The 10824-nt window shown below is 37.7% G+C and overlaps 1 long non-coding RNA gene across 1 annotated transcript; it reads left to right on the top strand.

The window, feature by feature from the left end:
• Positions 1 to 7469: 7469 nt before the first annotated feature.
• Positions 7470 to 10824, top strand: LOC135470509 (uncharacterized). Its single transcript, XR_010444396.1, has 3 exons — positions 7470 to 7524; positions 7691 to 7736; positions 10723 to 10824. It is a non-coding gene; the product is annotated as an uncharacterized LOC135470509 (long non-coding RNA).

Consider the following 10824-nt stretch of genomic DNA (forward strand, 5'->3'; position numbering starts at 1 on the left):
ATTATATTATATTATATTATATTATATTATATTATATTATATTATATTATATTATATTATATTATATTATATTATATTATATTATATTATATTATATTATATTATATTATATTATATTATATTATATTATATTATATTATATTATATTATATTATATTATATTATATTATATTATATTATATTATATTATATTATATTATATTATATTATATTATATTATATTATATTATATTATATTATATTATATTATATTATATTATATTATATTATATTATATTATATTATATTATATTATATTATATTATATTATATTATATTATGTATTAATATATGTATAATATATTATATTATATTATATTATATTATATTATATATTATATATAAATTGTCAAGCTATAAGTTAATCAGTTTAAAAATATTATTGTCAGTCTATACAGATTATATACAGGATTCTTTCAATAAAAATTCAACGCTATTTATTTCAGCTTACAGCATATCGTACAAGTACACTGAGAAAGGGGGCGCCTGTTTATTAGTCAAGCTTCGTAATAAATGTCCATTAAAGACACAGTCATATATTCACGGTATAAGTCGTAAGACAAAACTCCTTTTACATATCAAGACAGCACAGAAAAGGATATTATCCAGTGCATTTAACCGCATACAGTTAGCTGATCGTTAACAACGAATGTCTTAGTATATTTTATCGTTTATACCTTTTACATATCAACTTTAACCGCATATCCGTGGAAGTCCTTGCATCATTTCTCAAACGATCTGTCGCTGTGAGGAGGTTGGCAATCCACCTGAGCAGCAGAGGGACAATTTCCCATCCTTTTACATGGAGTCCTTTTTATTATTACAGGTTTGATGGCCGGGTCACATTACCAGCACAAGGGTAGCGTGGCAACCATTTGTGTCTTCCTCTAAATCCTCAGTGGAACAAGACTTTTGGCGGACACCAATCTAAAGCTTACCTGTATGGATCTGAGTTTGAGCTTTACGACAGCAATCCCGTCTTCCACCAGAGTAACTCGGGTGGCGCTTTCTTCCACAACAGGGACATCCAGTGTGCCGTCTGTTACACACCGGGCAGACCGAGTCACGTGATGATCCCAGCCCGCCTAGAGTGTCCAATCGGATGGACCGTGGAGTATCTGGGGTTTCTCATGGCCGCACATTATACTCACCGAAAGTCTGAGTACGTGTGCGTGGATCAGGACCCAGACGCTCACCCCGGCACCGCTAAAAACGTCAACGGCAATCTGCTGTATATTGTAGAGGCTGTGTGTGGCCCACTGCCGTGTCCAAACTATGTCGACGGTTATGAAGTTACCTGTGTTGTTTGCACAAAATAAGTCGAAATTTTTGAACAATAAACTATCACATATTTGCAATTTCGGTCAACATTTATACGCATTTAATATCTTTATTTCAAAAGGTGTTTTAGGCCGTAGTCAGAAATCCTTCTCATATACGATGTCGACCAACGACAGCAGTTTAACCAATCGGCGAAAGATGCCCACTCTTCTAAGAAAACAAACCCATGTGCATTTTGCTCATTAACTTCCATGTACTGGTACGATAGCGTGGTAAAACTAGAGTAATTGCCATTGTCCCGACACTGTTGGTGTTGGTGTTGGTGTTGTATATAAGGCCCATGTTCCACAGCATTGTTGACATTTATTAGAACAATTCCACTGTATTCACGCCATATGTTAGAAAAGTGGGTCATTTGGTACAGAATTCAATGTAAAAATGAATAATTCAAATGCCTCCACAACAAACAAATTCAAGTATAACACATATAGCAATTACTGGAAACAAAAACGTACGTAATAGATACATGTGTGTTGACGTTTACTCACTGGTATTAAGTTCTAAATTGGAGAGTTGGTAATAAATTCTGCTTTCTTGTGGTATACACTGTAGGCCAGTTTTAGAAAATCAGCTAAGCGGATAAATACCACAACGGTCCGAAGTCTCTAGCACCAAATTGTATAAGAAGATAGATATCTAGCCACTCTGAACTTTATGTATCTCAGATTCCAAAAATGTGATTACTTTTTTCCACAAGAGCATATTTTGTGTCTTTTTGAAAAAAGTTTTCCTAAAAAAAAATAATCAGAATTGTGACTTAAATACAGAGGAAAACAGGTCAGATACAGATCTGAGTCTGCGATTTTACTGATTAGGGGGACTATAGACAGTGGATGGAAAAAAGTCGAATAATGTATATATGCTCCTGTAAAGTACCACAAACATCTGCTTATTTATAAATTAAGAGAAGCAAAGGCATTCCCAAATAGATCATGTCCTTAAAAAATTTTATAATTCCTTAATATAATTATTCGTTAAGAGATAGTAATTTTATAGCAATTATGAAGACAAATTAAAACTAAATTTATTTATTGATTTATTTGATTGGTGTTTTACGCCGTACTCAAGAGTATTACACTTATACGACGGCGGCCAGCAGTGTGGTGGGTGGAAACCGGCAGAGCCCGGGGGAAACCTACGACAATCCGCAGGCTCCTGGCAAACCTTCCCACTTACGGCCGGAGAGGAAGCCAACATGAGCTGGACTTGAACTCACAGCGACCGCATTGGTGAGAGGCTCCTGGGTCATTGCTCTGCGCTAGCGCGCTAACCAGCTCAGCCACGGAGGCCCCAAAACTAAATTTAGCTTTCAAGTGTACAACGACACCTTACAATGTGGCATGCAGTGTAAACTACATTTTCTGACCTACGTAAGAGAAAGAAATTGTAGAAATATCCGCAAATAAATATGACATATGTCTACACGTATTTACGTGCTTTTCCTTTCTCGTAGCGTAATAATAAGAATCAGGGGCTAAGGAAGTGTGAGCCGTGGTACATGTAGGTAACCTTTTAGTAACCGGTTAGTTTACTATTAATTTACCTCGTATCAGCCACCCGTACCTCCTCCCCCACCCCCACCTCCCCACAGAAATTGGATAATCGGCAAAAGAAATTCTATTTATTTGATTTGTGCTTTCGCCGTTCTCAGGAATAAGGCCATTGTTGAAACATATATAAAATATGAGGCTGCTTAATTTCGATACAATTTCCCCAGACAACACGAGCTTTTATGCAATACAGTGAACGGATTAAATAGAGTAACTATAAAACCGGCCAACTGGAAACTTAAATTTTCGAATCGAAGAAGTGACTTTGCCACAAGTCCCCAGTACAACTAAAGAATAGCAGTGTAACATACACTATATATATGCACTATAATTGTCGAACTGACATTGTGACTTTACCACAAGACCTCAGTACAACCAAAGAATAGCAGTCTTACATAATATATAGGCCTTTACATGGACGTTGTGACTTTACGACAAATCCTCAGTACAACCAAAGAACAGCAGTCTTACCTACTATATATACATGTACTATAATTGTCGAACTGACGTTGTGACTTTACGACAAGTGCTCAGTACATCCCAGAAATAGCAGTGTTACATACTATACATGGATGTACTATAATTGGCGAACTGACACTGTGACTTTACCACAAGTCCACAGTACAACCAAAGAACAGCAGTGTTACATACTATACATACATGTACTGTAAGTGCTGGTTTGAGACGTACAGCTGAAAGAACAAATAGCAAAGCTACGCAGAAATGAAAATCTGCCAATGAAAAAACGACTTCTGTGTATCGTAATACAAAATGCATGTATTTTCCAGAAACTAGTTCAAGAAGCACAGTTGAGAAAGAAAAATAAGTCTAGAGGAGACTTACTAACTCAGGTCAGCCAAAACTAAACTGCATACGTGATAAAACAGAATTTCAGCATTTTATTTACTTTTTATTTGGCCTTAATTACAATTGTCAGAAATCCTTAATCATAACCACGCCGTTCAGGAGACACAGACATCTAAGAATTATTTACTAATGTGGACTTGGTGACACTGAGCGACCGAGATCTCCGACAGCTTGCGGTCGTCTTCCTCCAAATTAGTACGGATCTCTTTATATGGGAGAAAGTAATCTGCCAAACGTCGGGTGTTTAGCCCGGGGAACTCAACTCTCTCCCTACCCCACACCCCACCCCACCCTCGCCCATAAAAGTGACGGCCATCGTGTAGGTGATCACTACTTAAATGTAATGTTAAACAATACTTAAACAAATAAAATTCTGTATTGTAGATGCAGACATAGGGCCTATATCTTGTATATACTACATTGACGTCACAAATACTCACTGTGTGCAATCCAGGTTTTCGCCACAATAATAAAGCTTCCCCCACTTCACAGAAAATGTGTCACTTCACTTCTTCCGTAATTACAGACTATAGATTAGTATTGGCAGATACAATAGTTGATGTGATCTTCTACTGTCTTTTATACTCTTTTTTGTCGTCTTTGAAATCGTATGAAGCTGCTAGAATATAGCATATTAATAGTCTACTAAACAGCACAAAATCTGGATATTTATTTTATATTACACTGCTCATTTGATGCATTTATTTACTGACATCGTTGATGTTTCACGTCGCTCCCATAAGTATCATTTACAGTACTGCGGTCAGCGGTGGGAGAAAACCGTCACCTTTTGTCAAGGAACTGTTTAGCCTATGACTGCAAACTGAAGGTACGCCGACTGGAGAAGAATTCGAATCCTCTACCACGGTGCAACAAACAATTGGTTTGCAGCATAAGATAGTCACTATCCTCCACTAAATTGGTGGATTTAAAGTTCTAACTGCTTATGATAAAGTTCTAACTGCTTATGACAATCACATCACTCAAAATGTGATACCTAATTGACATAAAATTAATAAAGGACAAAGCGTATCAACCTAGTACTTTAAAAACGGACGAACGACATGTACGAGAGCTGGATTCGAGCTTGTGGCATCTGTAGATATACTTTAACCTCCATCGGAAGCCACGCTGTAGCAAAATCAGGTAACGGCGGATTCACTAACACATATAAACAATGGTTACACAAGATATTGTGCTTGACTTCTTCTTTTCCAGTAACTATGCGTACTTTAACATCTTCTTACATCTCAGTCTGGCTATGAAGGGTAAATGTCTTTAATTTAAAATCGCCAATATATGGCAACAAATATTGTCAAAGTAGCTTTAAGCAACAATCGTTTTATTTATCCATTTAAATATAAAGGGAGACAACTACCCTGACGTTACCAGTCTGAAAAAGGTGGATTGGTTGACATTATGATCAAACGTAACTTCATCAACACATGAACCTGGTCTTCCGCCATCATCTAGACAAAATGATTCCAGTGTCTGCTTTAGGCTTTGTCATCGCTGTTGTGTTTGTTCAGCAGGTCTGTTTCATTAGTCGACGGCTTTCGGCAATGTCATTTTTAACTAAGCTTTCCCTATTTATTCACGCTAACAACAACTACAGAAAGTTCTGTTTTCTTAACTCGTTAGGCTAATCAGTTCGACCTGCTACACACTGTCAAACTATTGTGTTTGTCAGATTTTAGCCACCACGGATCAAGTAGGATCGTGTTGTGGGAATAATGAACTTGGGGATTGGGTTCTGTAACATGTGTATGAACTATCAAGACTTGCTGTCAGACAGATCAGAGACTGGGCTGATCATGTTACAGTCGTAGGGCATGATATTATATTTCATCTGCAGAACTCGTGATCAGGGTAAAGCAGGGCTATTTAACATGGCTTAAGTAATAAAGTTACCCTTTCTGTAGTTGTATACTGTGAATCTGTGTGATTTTAATAGTCATCTGGAAAACTAGGATCACGTTTCACTTATGCTTCTTTCGGAAATATTACGTTTTTCTGTGTGCTCTTCTGGACATACAACTGTTCTAGCACTAAGACAATCTACATATCTGCCCCTCTCAATATATAAATTCCCTCTGTAACAGTATGCTTCAGATATATCTTACTGCCTGCCCCTCCCGGCACAAAGAAGGAATACATAGTCATAGAGTATGTTGCTGATATCAGCGGGTTAATATGAACGTCCTCCAGTGACCCGTTCTCATTGTTGAATGAGCTTCGTTCACTTATTTTGTGACTAGTGATATTCTGTCTTTCTCACTGTGTAACTTACCTGAAAATGGCAGCGCTTTAAATTATTTTTTTGTAGTTTGAACAAAGCCGGATTTTGGATTAAAATGCATAGTGTGCATTATTTTTGGTACTTCTAAATTTCCATAGATCACACCGTAGCAAATATATTACACTTGCAATGTTTACATCGTGTCAGGTGTATTAAATTGGCACCGTTCAAACTGTACTAGATGTATTAAATTGGCGCTGTTTATACCATATTGGATTTATTAAATTGCCGCTGTTAATTCTGTGCTAGATGTATTTAATTGCCGCTGTCTATATTGTACTCGATATTCCAAATTGGCGCTGTTTACACTGTACTAGATGTTTTAAATTGGTGATGTATTACATCATAAAAAATCTGATCTGTATCTCATAGTCTCAGCCTAATATTAGTTGTGCTATGTTCTAGGTACTGTCTTTAAGAAGAGGGTAACCCAAGATAGAGCAACAAATAAAGATATTTACAGAAAAATCAATTTTTTTGATAAGCAAACTAACGTTCCTTGATGAATTTTCTACCATCAGTATAGTGTGGACCTCTTAAAAGATGCTTTGCCTGGGCACTTTTCCATCCACCATAAAAGTGATGGCCATAGTGAACACGTTTTGAGTGTCACGTTTAGCAACAATTAAACAAATAACACTGTATATTGTACAAGCATATATTTCATATACTAGATTGGCATAACAAATATTGTGTGTAATTCAGGTTTTGTGCACAATAATAAAAAATGAGACGGTCATCACAGACATCACCGGAGGTCTGGATATTTTTGTTAAATTACACTATTCATTTGATACATTTACTTGATACTCATATCGTTGTTTCACGCCACTCTCAACAGTTGTTAGCTACTCTATTGCGGTCGGGTTAACGGATATGGGGAGGTAAACAGAGATCGTAGGAAACCATCGTCCTTTCTTAAGAAATTTTAAGAATTGCTTAGCAGCAATAGATTGCATCCGCGCTTCCATGGTTCAAAATGTAATTCTTAATTAACAGAACCCTAGCAATTGACAAAACTGGCGCCCATCGCCGTATGAACCCAGTACTTTAAAGACGAGTCAGTGATAACGGCGGATCACTAACACATAAACAAAGGTCACCGGTATGAAAGACTGTGCATAAATTCTTTTTTCCCAATAACTACACGTACCTTTACATCTCCTTGCATTTCAGACTGACCACGTAAGGTAAAAAAAATCGCAGATATATGGCAGCACTTTTGTAGAAGTAGGTTTAAACAACAATAATTTATTCATTCATTCAAATATAAAGGGAGACCACTACACTGACGTTGCAATCTGACAGAGGTCGGTCTGTTCAGACGCATGCTATCAACACATGAAGCTGGATATCCGCCCTCATCTAGAGAAAATGATGACAATCTCTGCTTTAGGTTTTGTCATCGCTGCTGTGTTTGCTGTGCAGGTCTGTTCCACTTGTCTACCTCTGTAAGCAATGTCATGTTCATCTGAACTTTCTCTATTTATTCACGCTAACACCAACTATAGAGAGTTTTTTTCTCTTTCCCCATTAGGCTAATCTGTTTAGCCTGCTACGATAAGTTACATGCTTTTCTTGTTGTCTTTCTCAGATCTCAGCCACCACAGATCATGGACAGTTGTCTCCCAAGGAAATAGGTAAGGAAAATTGCCTCCGTGTTGTTGGAGTAATGAACTTGGGGTTTGGGTTCTGTAAAACGTGTATGAACATTGAAGACTTGGTACAGAGTACAGTAATGCTAGATCCCAGAATTGTTTCGTATTTTTGTGGAACCACAACACCAATAGCTATGTGGAATAGAGGGAAGGTTGTTTATGGAATAGACGGAAGGTTGTGCATGGAATAGAGGGAATCTGCTTTATGGAATAGAGGGAAAGTTGTGTATGGAATTTTGAAATTCCATGAAATTTGTTGATGAAATACAGGCAAGGTTGTGTATGGAGTAGAGGGAAGGTTGTGTTTAAAATAGAGGGTAGGTTGTTTGTGGAATAGAGGGAAGGTTGTTTATCGGATAGAGGGAAGGTTGTTGATGGAATAGAGTGAATCTGGTTTATGGAATAGAGGGTACGTTATCTATGGAATAGAGGGGAGCTTGTTTATGCAATAGAGGGTACGTTATCTATGGAAGAGAGGGGAGCTTGTTTATGAAATAGGGGGAAGCTTATTTATGGATTAGAAGGTAGACAGTTTATGGAATAGAGGGTAGACTGTTTATGGAATAGAGGGTAGACTGTTTATGGAATAGAGGGTAGAGTGTTTATGGAATATAGGGTAGACTGTTTATGGAATAGAGGGAATCTGGTTTATGGAATAGAGACCACGGGAATCCGATTGAGAGGGAATTTTTTTCTGGAATAGACGGAAGGTGGTTTTTTGAATGCAGGGAAGGTTGTTTGTGTTATAGAGGAAATCTGGTTTAGGGAATAGAGGGAAGGTTGTTTATGCTGACGGATAGCAAAGGTGTTTTCCGCGAGTATGTATGTCAGCGTAGTATCCCTGGCATAGAACTCTAGCAAATCCTCTCTACCTCATTTTATCTCAGAAAACTGCGTCCCACATTAAGATCACGGTAGTTCAACACTGTTGGCGAGTTTCCAAGCTGCAACACAGATTACAGACTTAGTTAGGCATAGCACCTGGGCCCATATTTATCAAGCCACTTTAGACTTAAGTCATCAATTGCGAGGGCAATCCAATAAATCCAGTCCTAAACAGGAAAGAACTCAAACTGTGGTTAATATATTATTCTGTTGTACAGAATCATTAAAAATGTTAAACTTCACAAAGCAAAGCATTATAGTCGTAGCTGTGTTTGAATTTTAGACTTAAATGTTAAGATAAGTTAAATGTAGGCCCTGTTTTTCTATTTTCCATCAGCTGCAAAGGACGTAAAACTTGTTAATATGACTATATAACCTAATTAAATCAATGAAAAACAGCTTCCGTGGTGGTAACTTGTGAAACAGTCTGATTTTACAATATGGGTTAACTCAAGAGCAACAAGATATTACTAGTCATCTGGAAAACTAGCGTCAAGTTTCATTTCTGTTTCATTTGTACGTTGTACGCTTTTTCTATTTTCCGTAACACTCAATCTCGCCTGTTTTCAGGTAACAGGTGTTCTTTTCTGCACCTACATCTTAATACCCTTAGACTGTAGATTTACTCTTTAGCAAAGTTTAAAGTCTTTCTCGTGTAACAGGTTGAGTATTATAACACATTAGTCCAATCTTGTCAATCTTCAAAACTGATATCCAAGTAACATTATACGAACAAACCATACCTGTGTTCTTCTGTTCTTACATCTGCATTCCTGTTACACTACAGATAAATCATACGTGGACTCTATTGAACATACAACTTAACTGTTCTAACAATAAAGACAATCCGTACGTGTACTCTGCTCAAAATACAATTCCCCCCTGTAACATTACAAATAAACCAAACGCGTACACCTCTGAGCACCCATATATGTATTATACCACAACACTAGAGCGAAATCATAAGTCTCTTCTTCTGCTATTTTTTACTTATTTATTTGAATGGTGTTTTACGCCGTACTCCAGAAGTATGCTGCTAAGACACCGGGCATAGTCAGCAAGCCGCCTATGACCATCCGCAAGTTTCTGACAGACATTCCGACATTCGGTCAGAGAGGAAGCCAGTGTGATCAGGTCTTACACAGACCGCATTGGTGAGATGCTCTCGAGTCACTGCGCCGCCCTGGCACACCAACCACCTAAGTCAGTCTATCTCTCTTACACATTCACCCCTAGTTACAATACAGATAAATATTACGTGTTCTCTTCTCAACACACAATATCAGAGTTCAAACACACGAGACAAACGTATACTCTTTTCAACATATAACTTCAACCCTGTCACGCTACAGACTAACCGCACAATTGTCACATTGTAGACCATACATGCATTCATCTAAACGCACAACTTCACTCTGTAACACTAGGAAGTATACATGTATTCTTCCAAACATACAACTTTGCTCTGTAACCCTACAGACAAAGGATACGTGTATTCCTCTGGAGATAAAGCTCCATTCTGTGACATTATAGACAAAGGATACGTGTATTCTTCTCAGCCTACAACCTTGCTCTGTATTACTTCAAACAAAGATACAGGTGTACTCCTGTACATACAGCTTCACTTCTGTAACACTACATTCTTCTACTCTAAACTCTTCGCCACTGTGACACTATAAACACGATAGATGTAAGCTACTCTTGTGCACACCCAGGATCCCGGCTCTTGTAGACACGCCATAAACATAGAATACACTGCTGAGCCTTTTATGTAACATTACAAACTGTTTGTTACTGTATTGTAATGCGCTTAAATTGTTCAATTATTTGACATTACCTACAGACTATACACATATACCTTGCATTTGATCGGACACAAACTGAAAATCATTTGTGTGCAAAAAAGCATTAATTGATCACTAGCCTTTTTCCGAAGAGCCAACATTCCCTGAGCACCACAGACACAAACTGAACAGACGTGGAATACAGTTCATGACGCTGTCAGTATGTCCAAATGCAAGCTTTATCTGCGATCAGTATTTGATTTCTTCATGCTATTCAGTTTCAGTGCTTGTACTTTCAGGATGTTGTAGAGATCATTGTGGACTTCCGGGTCGGGATGGACGAGACGGACGGGACGGTATTCAGGGACCGTATGGACCACCTGGGTCCCCGGGAGAGAAGG

Source organism: Liolophura sinensis, chromosome 7 (assembly GCF_032854445.1).
Source record: "Liolophura sinensis isolate JHLJ2023 chromosome 7, CUHK_Ljap_v2, whole genome shotgun sequence".
Classification (NCBI taxonomy): domain Eukaryota; kingdom Metazoa; phylum Mollusca; class Polyplacophora; order Chitonida; family Chitonidae; genus Liolophura; species Liolophura sinensis.